At 36.1% G+C, this 15793-nt stretch overlaps 1 protein-coding gene across 1 annotated transcript in view; it reads right to left on the bottom strand.

Moving 5' to 3' along the window:
* by (blistery) overlaps nucleotides 1-15793 on the bottom strand; it is a 372062-nt gene that overhangs the window by 185699 nt on the left and 170570 nt on the right.

Genomic DNA, 15793 nt, shown 5'->3' with positions numbered 1-15793 from the left:
TCTGTACAGCGTATAATCAAGGCCACCGAAAATAGATCTATCTTTCGGTGAACTCGATATAATGGTGTATGACCCGCGGTCCATGGAACTTTAACCACGGCTCGGTGGTGGCCTGTCCTATATCGTTGGCAGATGCACGATTATGGCTAAATTTAACCTTAAATAAAATAAAATCTACTGGGGCTAGAGGGCTACAATTTTGTATGTTTGATGATTGGAGGATGGATGATCAACATACCAATTTGCAGCCCTTCTAGCCTCGTTAGTTTTTAAGATCTGTTAGCGGACAGAAAATGTGCGGACAGAAAAAGTGCGGACGGACCGACAGAGCCGGCACAATAGTGTTCTTTTACAGAACACTAAAACTGCGTATTGCGTACCTAAGGAACTTTCATACAACTAAGAACCTTACTGTACATATATATTGAGGTGCTTCGAAATAATCAGTGGTATGGTTTGACTCACATACAGATAACTAAAATGCAATAATTTCTCCTGACTACTGCAATAGTTATTTTTTAAAGTTACCTGAATTCTTCCTGGACAAAATCTGATTCGAGTCCTGTCAGTTACGCGCGTTAAGCAACAGCGAGATTGGATAAAAAAAGAGCACAGCACATAAAAGCATGACAGACCTCAAAATATCCATTAAAACAATGGCTAAAGGCATTTATTTTAAGCGTCGATTTTATTGCATAAGCGTAGCATAAAATAGCAGACATCTAGAGACACATGCACAAATAATATTTCAACATATATATCAAATGCTCGAAAATGAAAAATAAAACTAGCAGGACTTGACTTTAAGAAAATCAATGTCACATAATATTATTTACATTTTAAAAGTACCGTTTCTTGTACTGGTAGAGCAGGTATTGCATTAATCAAAAGAACAACACAGTATTTTAAATCGAAAGACAAGGAAATAATAAAAACAAAATTCTTTAACCCAATTTTCCATTGCTTCAGGTAAACTTTCCCGCATAAATCTTTTGTCACTAGTGTACTACAATGAAACACACACACACACATATATAATATATATATATATATATATATATATATATATATATATATATGTATATATATGTATATATATATATATATATATATATATATATATATATATATATATATATATATATATATATATATATATATATATATATATATATATATATATATATATATATAGAGAGAGAGAGAGAGAGAGAGAGAGAGAGAGAGAGAGAGATATATATATATATATATATATATATATATATATATAGAGAGAGAGAGAGAGAGAGAGAGAGAGAGAGAGAGAGAGAGAGAGAGGAGAGAGAGAAGGATATAAATGTAAAGAATTATCCAGTAAAATAAAACAGAGGAGAAAAAAATACCAGAAAATTTATAGCTACGCCTAAAAATGACAAATTTCCACAGGGAACGGTAAACTGGCAACATTTTCTCTCTCTCTCTCTCTCTCTCTCTCTCTCTCTCTCTCTCTCTTTTAAACAAAGAGCAAGGCCTCCGGAGTCCGTCGCTGTCCAAGGCTCTCTCTCTCTCTCTCTCTCTCTCTCTCTCTCTCTCTCTCTCTCTCTCTCTCTCTCTCTCTCGTCTAACGTTCTCTTTGCTAGCTTACAATGATGATGTTGGCAGTTATACTCCACTTTTTCTATTCTTAACGTCTTTGTATAGCCAGAGTCCTCAAGATTTCTTTTTTCAAACTTTGATAAACAATCTCCAGCTATAGCCTTTTGTAATTAATTCCGGTGGATGTTTTTACACCAGAACATACTTACACAAACACACACATACACACACACACACACACACACACACACACGCTGCTCACAATATTTTGCTGTGAACAGAGGGGGCTACGTTTATGAGTATGCAGAAAAGGCGTCCAGATGAAATGAACACGTTCGTGTTCTGCATATATAATCAGTAAGCTTTCACAGGAAAATACAAGGGTTAAGGGACTATTATAACTGAGCATTACTGGAAGCCTCTTATTAAGAGTTTCCTAAGGTGATTTGTCATGTTCTACTCATCTTAAAGATATTGGAAGAAAATGTCTTTAAAAATTACTATGAGGTTCACTAGTGATCTGAATATATTAAAAGCTTAGACAGAAAATTTCTGTGTTTGTGAGTTTTCCTATGAAAAGGCGTCACGAAAAAACTACAGGGCTTACCATGAAGAATCAACAATAGAAAACGAGCTCAAGGTTTCAAGGAAGCCTACAGGGCTTACCATAAAGAATCAACCATAGAAAACGAGCTCAAGGTTTCAAGAACAACTACAGGGCTTACCATAAAGAGTCAACAATAGAAAACGAGCTCAAGGTTTCAAGAAAGCCTACAGGGCTTGCCATAAAGAATCAACAATAGAAAACGAACGAGCTCAAGGTTTCATGAGAGCCTACAGGGCTTGCCATAAAGAATGAACAATAGAAAACGAGCTCAAAGTTTCAAGAAAAACTACAGGACTTACCATAAAGAATTAACAATAGAAAACGACCTCAAGGCTTCAAGAAAACCTACAGGGCTAACCACAAAGAATCAACAACAGAAAACGAGCCCAAGGTCTCAAGAAAAACTTCAGTGTTTGCCATGAAGAATCAACAATAGAAAACGAGCTCAAGGTTTCAAGAAAAACTACAGGGCTTACCATAAAGAATCAACAAGAGAAAATAAGCTCAAGGTATATGCAGACTTAACAATTAAGCTGACTGATGAATCAATACAATGCCTGGAGTTCTCTGAATTGTTTTGGGAATTTTGAACTGCTAACATAAACTAATGAATGACCCTTTTCAACCTCAGCAAGCCTCGTAAATACAATTTCTGGCTCCTAAATAAAAAGAGTAAAAAATGCGCCGAAGTTTCTTCGGCGCAATCGAGTTTTCTGTACAGTGTATAATGCTGTATGAAACTCTCAGCCACGGCCCATAAAACTCTCAGCCGTGGCCCATGAAACTTTCAACCACGGCCCGGTGGTGGCCTGTGTTGTTGGCACCTATAGCGGTGCCAGAGGCACGATCATGGCTAGTATAATGCTGTATGTAACTCTCAGCCACAGTCCATGAAACTTTCAGCCGTGGCCCATGAAACTTTCAACCACGGCCCGGTGGTGACCTGTGTTGTTGGCACCTATAGCTGTGCCAGACGCACGATCATGACTAACTGTAACCTTAAATAAAATCAAAACTACTCAGGCTAGAGGGCTGCAATTTGGTATGCTTGATGATTGGAGGGTGGATGATCAACATACCAATTTGCAGCCCTCTAGCCCCAGTAGTTTTTAAGAACTGAGGGCGGACAGAAAAAGTGCGGACGGAGAGACAAAAAGCCATCTCAATAGTTTTCTTTTGCAGAAAACTAATAAAAAGCGGAAATTGTTTTTACGATACGTCGAATATCTTGATGTAGCCTGCACTGAGCAGAACCACTGGTGCTTATTGTCTTCGTGATAAAAAAAAATTAGTTTTGATGTCCAAAGAAATCTTTTTAGTGTAACCCCCAAATGATTCATCTTTCAGTGTTTTTTCTCTAAAATCCTTGCAGGAGTTGTGACACAAAATCCTATAATAAAACTTTTATTGTTACAGCAAAACCCTTTTCCACGCGCCATGATGCAGTTTAATTATCCTGATCACGTGACAAAACTTGATGGTGGTTCATTCAATTCAATTTAATTTTTTGCAGCGCCTGGAAACTACACCAACTAATGCTACAAAAATAATGATTAACTCCATTTACAGACATAATGTTGATACTGCAGTCTTCTAGTATTTTTCTTCGCAACTTTTGGGATGCTGTTCTTTTGAATATTCATCATCCATGTAGCTCTCCCTTCGAGGCAAAATGGCTCAAATGGCTTGTTCACTTTTTCTAGAGGGCGAGTATTATTATTATTATTATTATTATTATTATTATTATTATTATTATTATTATTATTATTATTATTATTATTATTCAGCAGATGAAACCCATTCATATGGAAAAAGCCCACCAATGGGGCCACTGACTTGAAATTCAAGCTTCCAAAGAATATGATGGTGTTCATTAGGAAGAGGTGAGACGAAGTAAAGGAAAATACAGAAAGAAGAGAACTCACTTATTAAAACAGAAAAAAAATATTACATAGATAAATTAAAATGCAAGAAGAATAGTGTTAGGGTAGTAGTGCATTGCATTTTCAGGATGACTTCAGCCATTTTCTAAAAGAATTCCTGTTTCCCATATTACATATATTATTTTTGCGTGCAAATTTCCGCGCACTTCATTAGGGCTTGTGATAACTGAAAGCGCTACTCGTGTGGCTAATATGATGAAAATTCATGAAAAATTTCTTACTCTATATACATTATACTTCTAACAACGGCATCGCAAAAGAAAAATCAAAGTGTTCCAAGTATTTCGCACACAAATACATAAAAAATTAACTCACTTGAGAGAGAGAGAGAGAGAGAGAGAGAGAGAGAGAGAGAGAGAGAGAGAGAGAGAGAGAGAGAGAGAGAGTACTTTATAAGAAATATCTTAAGATGCAGTCCGCTCATATTTATGAAACAGGAGAATAAGAATGGAGTCCATATTACGAGTGGATTACCGGGTCCTCGTCAGGATTCCCCAGATCTCTTGCAAATCTCTTCTCATATATAAAAAGATATATTTGGGCTCCTGCCATCTGTGTGGTTTTAGTGAGAACTGGGAGTCCGTTCCATATGGGTACAAGGCAGTGTCTTTATATACGTGCCTACACACACACACACACACACACATATATATATACACATATTACAAATGTATATTATATATACACATACATGTACACTATATATATATGTATGTATATATATAATCAATACAAATCAGGCATGCATATACACACACAAATATATATACATATATATATATATATATATATATATATATATATATATATATATATATATATATATATATATCTACTACTAAATAAACTAGATCTAAACACGGTGGACTGAACAAGGAAGAAAGCAGCTGAGACCAGTTGTAGCAAAAAGTTGTGAAACGGAAGCTGAACGCGTACGAGGGCTGCAGAAGTTGAAATGAATGACGGAAATGTTGAGCCAACTCTTATTTCTGGAAGTGAATTGTGGTTCTTTCGGAGATGAGTCTTTACGAAGGATAAGCAGAAAACACGTTTGAACTTAACCACTGAATATTTTCAACAGATTTTTAATGTTTAGTCAATTTTTGTTGCTGTTGACAATGTTCAGAAACATGTCACAGACAAAATTAACCCAACTGAGAGAGAGAGAGAGAGAGAGAGAGAGAGAGAGAGAGAGAGAGAGAGAGAGAGAAATTTTTATGTCTTGTGAAATATTTTTTACAATGTTCAAAAATATATCAGTGAAAAAATTAACCCAATTGAAAGGGAGAGAGAGAGAGAGAGAGAGAGAGAGAGAGAGAGAGAGAGAGAGAGAGAGAGAGAGAGAGAGAGAGAGATTTTTACCTTGTGAAATATTTTTTACAACGTTCAAAAATATATCACTGACAAAATTAACCCAATTGAAAGAAGAGAGAGAGAGAGAGAGAGAGAGAGAGAGAGAGAGAGAGAGAGAGAGAGAGATTTTTATGTCTTGTGAAATATTTTTTACAATGTTCAAAATTATATCACTGACAAAATTAACCCAACTGAGAGAGAGAGAGAGAGAGAGAGAGAGAGAGAGATGTAAATGAAGTGCACTAGTTAGCGAGCACGAAAACAGCCCTTTGAAGAAACTCTCCGTGCAGTAGTGCCACGAGAAAAATTTATTCAAAATATTTCAAGTCCCAAGGGTGCTCAGACGCCGGAGTGGGAGGGACCTCCTACCAGAAATATTAAATTGAAGATGACTGTACTACAGCTGACTTTGACGAGCTAGATGTTCCCAGAAGAAGAAGAAGAAGAAGAAAAAGAAGAAGAAAGGGAATACAGACATAATGACAGATGATACCAAGTATACGTAATGTCAGCTAGTTCTGTATTCGACTGAATAATTATAAACTACAGTTCATGGGTGTGGTTGAATTTTACTTGAAATGAAACCTTAAAATCGTCTTTTTTGTTTCGTCCGGTGCAACATTTAGTATTTTTACATCATTAGAATTCTGATGACTGAAGGAACCTAAGAATTTTCCAGTTCATGAGTAGTGCACCATAAGTGATGCAGATATGCTTTTGTTAACCTTGTAACATATAATCTAACAATATTGTTAATCTTGAAACATAATCTAATACCACTAAAATTCTTCAGAATGGACTGAATGTCCTGGTACTGGTCATGGTGCTATATACGATGGAGCAGATTGATACATCAATTTTTTCTTCAGTTTTTGACGCAGAGGCAGTATTTCTTGTTATTTATAATAATTTTCTTAATGGAATCATCAGTGACTATTGATGACCAATGAAGCATGTTTTTTGTCACAATTTTCATAGTCTAAGACGTAATGTGAAATGTAAAACGGATTCTCTTCATATCTAATGTATATATATATATATATATATATATATATATATATATATATATATATATATATATATATATATATATATATATATATATATATATATATATATATATATGTGTTCTTGGTCGTGTAAGGAAAAGAATGTTTATATATATACATATATATATATATATATATATATATATATATATATATATATATATATATATATATATATATATATACACACATAAACATATTTTTTCCCTACACGACCAGGAGCAAGTTTACCTCTTCCAAGACTCACACAACTTGCCCCATCAAGTCTCGCCCCCCTGCATTATGCAGAGGCGTACGTGTGCCGCTAACGGGTAACTACCTGGTGAACGAATCTTCACGGGTCCTCCATTTCCCGAGTTTTTTTTTTTACTCGGGAAATAAAAAAAAATGGAATGCGATAAGCACAGAAGACAAGAGAATGCTTATGAATTAAGTGTTTCTGGGAAACATGAATTTTACATGGAGATGGATGTACTGCTCTCTCTCTCTCTCTCTCTCTCTCTCTCTCTCTCTCTCTCTCTCTCTCTCTCTCTCTACTAATTTTTCCAAAGATAATCCTAAAAGAACTTATTAAATGCATAACATTTTATAACTCTTACCGGCTGAATATAATAAACATATGGGTACTGAAGTATTCCAAGATACAACTCATTAGTTGGGTGTCAAAGAGTGGGTGTCACGGGGAAATAGATGAATATTCATATACTGAAAGCATGGAAAACATAATCTGCTTAAAACTCAAAGTCTAAAAGGAAAAGGAAGTTGACTGTGTATAAAGCCTGGCCTAACTCATCACTAAGATTTTGCATTTAAGCAAATAGAACAGATTATTCATGAGTGAGAAAAAACTTTTTGACATTCTATACTGATCAATTCTCGTGCCCATATTTTTACAAATGACTAAATACAAATGATCCTACAAGTATATGTGCCTACCTCCTTGCAGATAATTTCAATCTAAAGAATTATGCTTACATTCGGCTTACAGCAATGTATTAGTTTTTATTGGCAATCAAGGATGATCAGAGGCGTAAACATCACATTAAAATATCACATGGGTCAAACTCATTCATTCTTTAAAAAGTAAAATACCCGTAAAATATTAATAAAAGTGTGGTGAAAGAAGTCCATGGACCAAAACGTAATCTTGGATAAATAAAGACCCGAAAGCACATAAAAAAAAAAAAAAAACGCGGCGCGGCGCAATGGAAGGACAATTTTCAGCTGTTCAGAAAAAGAAGTGAAGCCATTAAGAGCATAACAACCCGTTTCCAGAGCGGGATGGTATGCCGAGGCCCTGTCATTGGCTAAACAACTGCTTTTTGAATGTAGCACACTACTCAATAATTTCGCATTACACGAAACTCTAGGAAGTTAGTATCAATTACAACCTCTCAAAAAATCTCACAAAAAAGCAGAGAGGAGCTATGTCTTAAACTTATCTTATTTATAATGATAATAAATTTTATTTAAAAATTAGATACGAATCAAGAATATATCAATTTATTCCCGAGAGACAGACAGAGCATGAACTAAGCTGACCAGTAGAATTATTATACATCTCTTGCATATACAGTAGAAACGAGATGCCAATTCTTACAGCGAACCACGAAACAGCTGTTTTTGACAGATCATTTATTTTCAGAAAAAGAGGTTATTCGGATGTAAGCAATCACTACGTTGCACTAAGACCCTCAGTTCAAGTCTGAAAGATGTTGAAAAGGGATAAAAAAAATTATCACCAACGAGGAAAGTTAAAAATTTTTTTATTTTTTCGGCCACAATAAATAATCAAAATAAATTAGGCATTAAACAAACCTTCCTGTGACATGAATCTTCAGCGAAACAGACACTGCTAAACGGCATATACTCCTTGGGTACTCGCCAGTTATTTGTAACTGTATGTCGTCATGTCTAACTTTAGCTAATTGTTCTGACATGAAAAGACAATCCTTCTAATAACTAATCATACGCTACCGTACAGTGAACCAAATAATATTATTGATACTTTCTTAGATTCTGAAATCTCTGAAAATCTTTCGTTTGAACTCATGGCCAGGTTTTATGAACAGAAACTGGATAAAAAAAAATACAAGAAGTTCCATCTTAGGTATTTAGTATAAATATCTATCCATACTCTTGCAGCACTTCATTTTTGTATTGCAAAGTCAGTTTCCACAGGAAGGTTCAGGCGCTTCCCAGCAGAATTACTGCTAAAGCCTTCGATCCCATTCATACAGTTGGGTGTAAAAATGTACTGTAGGAAGAGTCTGTCTAATGTAATCTTTAAGCTCGTAAAATACAAAAGCAAACCTAATGGAATGAAATAAAATATAAAATCAGTCCAAAGGCAAAGCGCTGGGACTCACGAGATCATTCAACGCTGAAAGGGCAAATTAGAGTAAAAAGGCTTGATGAGAGGTGTAACAGGAAGAAAACCTCAAAGCAGTTGCACTGTGACACAATTGTTAGAAGAGGGTGGAATGTGAGATGGAAAATACAGAATACTAAAAAGCACACCTCCATATCAAAATATATATTAAAATATATATACAAGTATCATCATGTTACAATAAAACACATAAGGAATTTTGGGAAACGGAGGAACGAACAATCGACCACCGGCTAAATAAAACACGAGTAACGTGGAAGGGCCGTGGGCCAAGTTAAAAAAATGTCTTCCAACTGTCAATCTTCCCCATAAAAAACATCTCCGGACAGTTTTGCATCACTCTCAGACCTACCTGGCTTCAGCAGACACCATAAAGAAGACAGCGCCATCCAAGTTGTGGGAATGAGGGCGAAGAAGGGCTTGCCTTGCCTGAATTTACAATGGGAAAAGGCAGCACATCCCTCAAAAAAAAAAAGGGAAAAGGAAAAACTTACAAGCCAGTCAGTCTGCTAATACTGGCGAAAAGGGAAGGGAGAAGGAAAAGAATGAGATCTATGAAACTTATATTTCCCACATCTGCGCAGTTAGAAGGGATGTACAACTTGAAGCTGACTTGAAAACAAAGGGCGTCTCTAATGTCACAGTATGAACTCTTTGAGATTATAACAAGACCAACAAATACCTGATTATGTAACTGCTAAATACACCCTTGGTTACAATGATCTAATAACATTTTTGAAAGTCAAAATATTAAGTAAGATGTGAGATCAAAGACCAATTTTGAAACTATCCACAACTTTACGGCAAATTTCATTAAAACTGGAACATATTTGAAGACAAAATGGTAAAGCAATGAATAAACCATACTTAGGAAGGCAAAACCTGATGGAAAAAATAGAAAATCTAAACTCGGCCTAACAAACGAACACAGGATCGCTAATCGGATATTTTCCGGCCTCACTGTTGTCAAAATGCGAGTACAAAATTGAGAAAGAATATCAATACAACAAATTTCACTATCAACCTATACTATTAAAATCATAGCTGTTAATATACAAGAGAAATGTATCATCTCAGATAAATCTTATAAGAAAATGGTCGCTCATAAATTTTCTAATTTTGAGAAGCCCAATGTGAATGTCTCATTTATACAGTGACGGGGTGGGGCAGGTTAACAGTGCAAGATTTCTCTTCCTGGCTCATTCTGTAAAAATCCAGTGAAAGTTATCAATGATCTAGATAGCTTCGCACCACTCTAAGGGGTTTAACTGATATTCAGTAGTATCCAAAATAAATACAACAGTGCAAGCTCCTTGTTTGATTTTGAAGTGTGCGACCAGCTACAATGAACTCTTATAATGTCTATCTACTCTGGGCAGTATTCAACAACCGTGACCTGAAGTATTGCTTACTTATGCGATGCACCCGGTAATCAAGAGTGTAATTTAAAAAAACTTATTAAACAAACATACAAACGTCTCTCTCTCTCTCTCTCCAAGTAGTATAGGCTATAATTTAAAAAAGCTACTAAACAAACAGATACAAATCTCTCTCTCTCTCCAGGTAGTATAGGCTATAATTAAAAAGAAAAACTACTACAGAAACACACATACAAATGTCTATGCCGCTCTCTCTCTCTCTCTCTCTCTCTCTCTCTCTCTCTCTCTCTCTCTCTCTCTCTCTCTCTCTCTTTCTTTGTGGGGTATTGGCTTTTAAAGGTGAGGTGCCCCTTTTTGTTTACAAACTGTATCCCCTTTTAATAAAGAGGCACCGGTGATCGAAAGCTCCTTCGTCGGTACAGAAACGTCCTAATCTCTCCAGTAACTCACTTTGGGGTTCAGTTCTCAATTTTCTAATCCCTTACAGGTTCTTCTGGGCCGTCAGGGAGGGAGAGGGAGGGAGGGAGGGAGGGAGGTAGGATGGATCTCTGAGATCTTTTCTTCTTTAAATACGGAGTCCCTTTCCCTCTAAGTGATATGACTTATTCTGCCATTAAGGTGCCCGTTTTCAATGACTTTGGGGTATGTGATCAAGTGCTTTGCAGCTGTAAACTGCTGGATCTAATTATTGAATAAAACACTGAATGATCTTCACAACGGAAACCTTATTACGATCAATATGACATTCTAACCACCTTAATAACTAATCTTACTAGTGTAACAGCAATCAACGCATTTAAAACGAAGCAGAAAGAGTTTCAACGTCCTGCATTACAAAAAAAAAAGCCCACAGGAAAATTTCTCACCTGAGAGAGAGAGAGAGAGAGAGAGAGAGAGAGAGAGAGAGAGAGATTTGAAAACTAAAATATCTAATTGTCATTTATTGACAATCTGCTTTCAGTCAAACCCACTGAATTTTCTCTTGATAGCGATCGAACTTTCATACTGATTTTCACGCTAATTTTCAAAAACTTGCGATTTTAATATAAAAATTATACGCGCTTGAAAAACACACGTAAAAACTCCAGTGCCCGCACACACCGGCATAGGCGCGCGCGCGCGCGCGCACACACACGCACACACACACACATATATACATACATACATATATGTATACATATATATATATATATAAATATATATATATAAATATATATATATATATACATGGCCCCACAATCCAAGCGGCTGCCTTAAAAACAGCAAAACGTGGGCAATCGCCAATTCCAAACTTTTCCAGATTCCGCAAAAAAAAAAAAAAAAAAAAATTGAAAGTGGGGTTTGGAACGTGGGAGAACCATTCAAACTAACTACTGCAATAACAAAATGGATATTTCATTTTTTTCCTTCTCCCCTGCAACACAAATACGCAATACGTATCTGCGGTACTTACAACACGCCCACGTTAACAAACACGGTGAAAGGCAAGTTAAGAGGAGGAATGCGAAGCAACTGATTATAAAGAAGAAATGTACGATAACGGAATTCATTGTGATACAAGGAAATCAAAAATAAAACATGGGCGGGGGGAAGAGTGAATACTCGAGAACGAAATTCATCCTGATACTAGGTAATCAAAAATAAAACAGAAGGGGGAATCATACTGTTACAGGGTAATCAATAATAAAACATCGGAAAACTGATTATACGGCATGGGATACAGGGTAACCAAAAATAAAATGAAAAAACTGGATATACGGTAACTAAATTCACGGTGATACAGGGTAATCAAAAATAAAATGAGAAAACTGGATATACGGTAACCAAACTCATGGTGATACAAGGTAATCAAAAATAAAACATCGGAAAACTGACTATATATACAGTATCTAAATTCACGGTGATACAGGGTAATCAAAAACAAAACATTGGAAAACTAAATACGCGATAACGAAATTCATGGCGATACAGGGTAATCAAAAATAAAAACACCCGGGCGGGGGGAAGCTGTTCTTTTATGATGTGTTGCAGAGTGTAACAAAGGAGAGTAATCAGTTGCCTCCAACTGGTAAATATCTTTCATAGACTTCTACATTGCAATGTGCAATTTTCGCCAATGAATGGGTGGGTGGGGTGGGGGGGTGGGGGGTGCCAGCTTCCAGATCGGACATTTTCAATGGAAACGCTTTGCGCGAATCAAAAGGCCGAATACCCGCGGGGAAGAGACCTTTACAGCAAGTTTTATGGGGAAGAAAACAGGATTATATGAGTATTCATGTATGTGTGTATGTATATGTATGTATGTATATATGTATATATATATATATATATATATATATATATTATATATATTTATAGATATTTATATATATTATATATATATATATATATATATATATATATATATATATATATATATATATATATATATATAGAGAGAGAGAGAGAGAGAGAGAGAGAGAGAGAGAGAGAGAGAGAGAGAGAGAGAGAGAGAATGAGCAAATGACTACAGAAATTCCGGTATACTTCCCATTTCCCTCTTAAATATACGCGAATCCAGGTTCTTATTCCAATATAAAACATAATGAATTACAAAATACATTCAAAGAACTTACGTGAAGCATATGCCTAGTCAAAACAAAAGCCCTTTTTTCCTCATCTATTTGAGCTGGCTTTAATCTTCCCATAAAGCCTTCCGCTTCTAAAGGGAGATTCTCTACATCTCGAGAGAACTTCATCTTCAGAGTTGCGACGGTAATTATTCAAACCCTATATCTTATTAAAAGTCGGGAAATTCTTTAATAAATCTCTTCCAACTGTGAGATCAAAGTCGGCTTCATCATCATCCCTGTTGCTGCAGAGCCATTGTTACGATTTCTGTTTGCAAGGGATATATATATTATTTGCTCTTCAGAGACACTTTTTTTTTAATAAGCTACACAAGTGAAGACCAAGATACTGTTCTCAGGAGAACGTTAGGAGAATATGAACATATCAAAAAGTCCTGAGACACAGAAGGTAGTTTTCTACTCACAACAGGACCATTTGAAACATTGTTGCAATGGTTGTGTACTTTCTAGGAGATTTCTCTCCTTCCTGGGCCCTTCCCATCCCTACAACGGCCCACCCCTCACAAATTAAAAAAAAGACTCCGGCAGGCAACAATATCTCTTAAATATATAATCATTAATGCAATGTAAAACGAGCCTACGTTTCAATCTGCGTCATGTACACCTGCTGATAAAATGCTTTTTGGGGGCATTTATAGAAAACAAAATAGCATTCCAAAACTTTCCCCTTTCCACAAAGCAAGGTTAATAATCACTTGACGACATCAAAGACACTCTATATTTATGCATTTCCTCTATATTGTTCTAATTCCTGTAATGTTTTGCAGCTACATCTACAAATAAACACTGAAGGGTAAAAAGGCAATAATCCTGTTCCCCTTTAGCTGCTACGCATTTCATGGAACTAAGAATGAAAGCTAAGGGAGGAAAGCCCCTTTAATAAAAAATACAAAGGAAAAATAATAGGAAACCTACATGAATTTCCAAATCGAGAGAGAGAGAGAGAGAGAGAGAGAGAGAGAGAGAGAGAGAGAGAGAGAGAGAGAGAGAGAGAGTCTCGTTTTTTGTTTCTAAAATAAATCCCTTCCCTTTCACAAAAGTTAAATCTCCACGTGAGGGAAATACGGTTATGGCCAGAGAGTACTCGACTCTCTCCTCTAAGTGGAGAAAGTCGAAGGTGGAAAGACCCAGAGAATGGACAGCAATGAATCATTTACGAGAATTAATGAAAAAATTATCAAACTGCACATTAACCCCGGGAGTAGAACCTAGTTTAAGACAATGCCTAATAGTGTCTTGAACAAAATGACTATTAAGTATAGCTCAACAATAACAGAAAAAGTGTTAGAAATTAACATAAAAAATTTACATTAAACTAAAAGTAATAACTTTTTTTTCATAACCAATTACTTATTTGTTAACTGATACAACGCTGCAATATTTAACACTTATTAAATAAGAGTTACTGTTCTGCATGAATAATAGATATAAGAGAGAGAGAGAGAGAGAGAGAGAGAGAGAGAGAGAGAGAGAGAGAGAGAGAGAGAGAGAGAGCAAAAATAACAAAATCTCTTAGGAAAAAAAGCTTTCTTAAATAAAGTATACCAGAAAATAGTACCAGATGCATCACCGTCCTTTCAAACAATGTGATAACATTTCTCCAAAAAAAAAAAAATAAAAATAAAAAATAAAAAAAAAAACCGAAGGATGAAGGAATTGTCATTTCGAACCAACACAATGCGGATTACACGCAGACGCCCGCTATTCCCGATTCCAAATCAGATTCCTGAAATGTCAAGGCCTCCCACAAAACGGGAAAATCCCGGGTAATGTGATTCTCATGTTGTAGCGCCGGGGGAGAAGTGACGGATTATGACGTCATGGGACATGGGATGGTATCCAGCCCCCAAGTGCGGTGGAATGGAACATAAAATTTAGGCCGCAGGCCAAGCGCTGGGACCTATGATGTCATTCAGCGCTGAGAGGAAAACTGACATGAGAAAGGTTTGAAAGGTGTAACAGGAGGAAAACCTCGCAGTTGCACTTTGAAATAATTGTTAGGAGACGGTGGAAAGTATGATGGAGGAAAGAGAATATGAGCGGAGGTACAGTAAAAGTAATGAAAGGGGTTGCAGCTAGGGGCCGAAGGGATGCTGCAAAGAACCTTGAGTAATGCCTACCCAAGTGTGGTTATCCTTCCCTTGAAATTTCACGCAATAATTTATGAGACGCTGTTGGTATTTTGTCTCAATTTAATGGGGCTTTGGGCTTTAGAATCTTGGAGAGAAATAGTATTCAAAAGTTCGCGTGACCAATATGCCATGTTTGGTAACAATGTAACAATTTGTACTTCCAGGAAGCTAAGGCTTTGTGCGCAAACTTAACATCGTTTAGGGCCAGTTACCCAACTCCAAATCCTTGTATATAGCTTCATGTAAGATCTTTATTGAACAATTTTCTTGCAATATACCATTAGACGAGACTGCACAAAACTTGAAACCTGTGAGAAAGCTCCCAAGGTTATAGGCATTAAGGAATTTTTAATAAATCAACAATGCTTAGCAAGTGAAGAACCCCCATTTTGAATGAATTCAGTTATCTAAGCAGACTCCTGATCCCTGGCGCCAAGAACCTGTGGTTTTGGACACAGCTACAGCCAGCAGAGGTGTATGGTCCAATTGCCAATGAAGCTACACAGATTGAAATTCCAGTGTAAACAATTAACATTTAATGACCTTTAAATATTGTTCCTTTAAAACGTTAGACAACAAAACTAAAACCTATTTACTTGGTGCACATTTTCTCATACAGGCACTCCGGTACACTGGGATCTACAGTTTTTCATATCAATATTATAACTAACTGGAAGCAGAGAAACCTATAGACTTTGTAAATACGACTGACGGCGACAGAACAAGAAATACG

This window comes from Macrobrachium rosenbergii, chromosome 50 (assembly GCF_040412425.1).
Source record: "Macrobrachium rosenbergii isolate ZJJX-2024 chromosome 50, ASM4041242v1, whole genome shotgun sequence".
Lineage (NCBI taxonomy): Eukaryota > Metazoa > Arthropoda > Malacostraca > Decapoda > Palaemonidae > Macrobrachium > Macrobrachium rosenbergii.
This window is presented reverse-complemented; position numbering and strand designations above follow the sequence as displayed.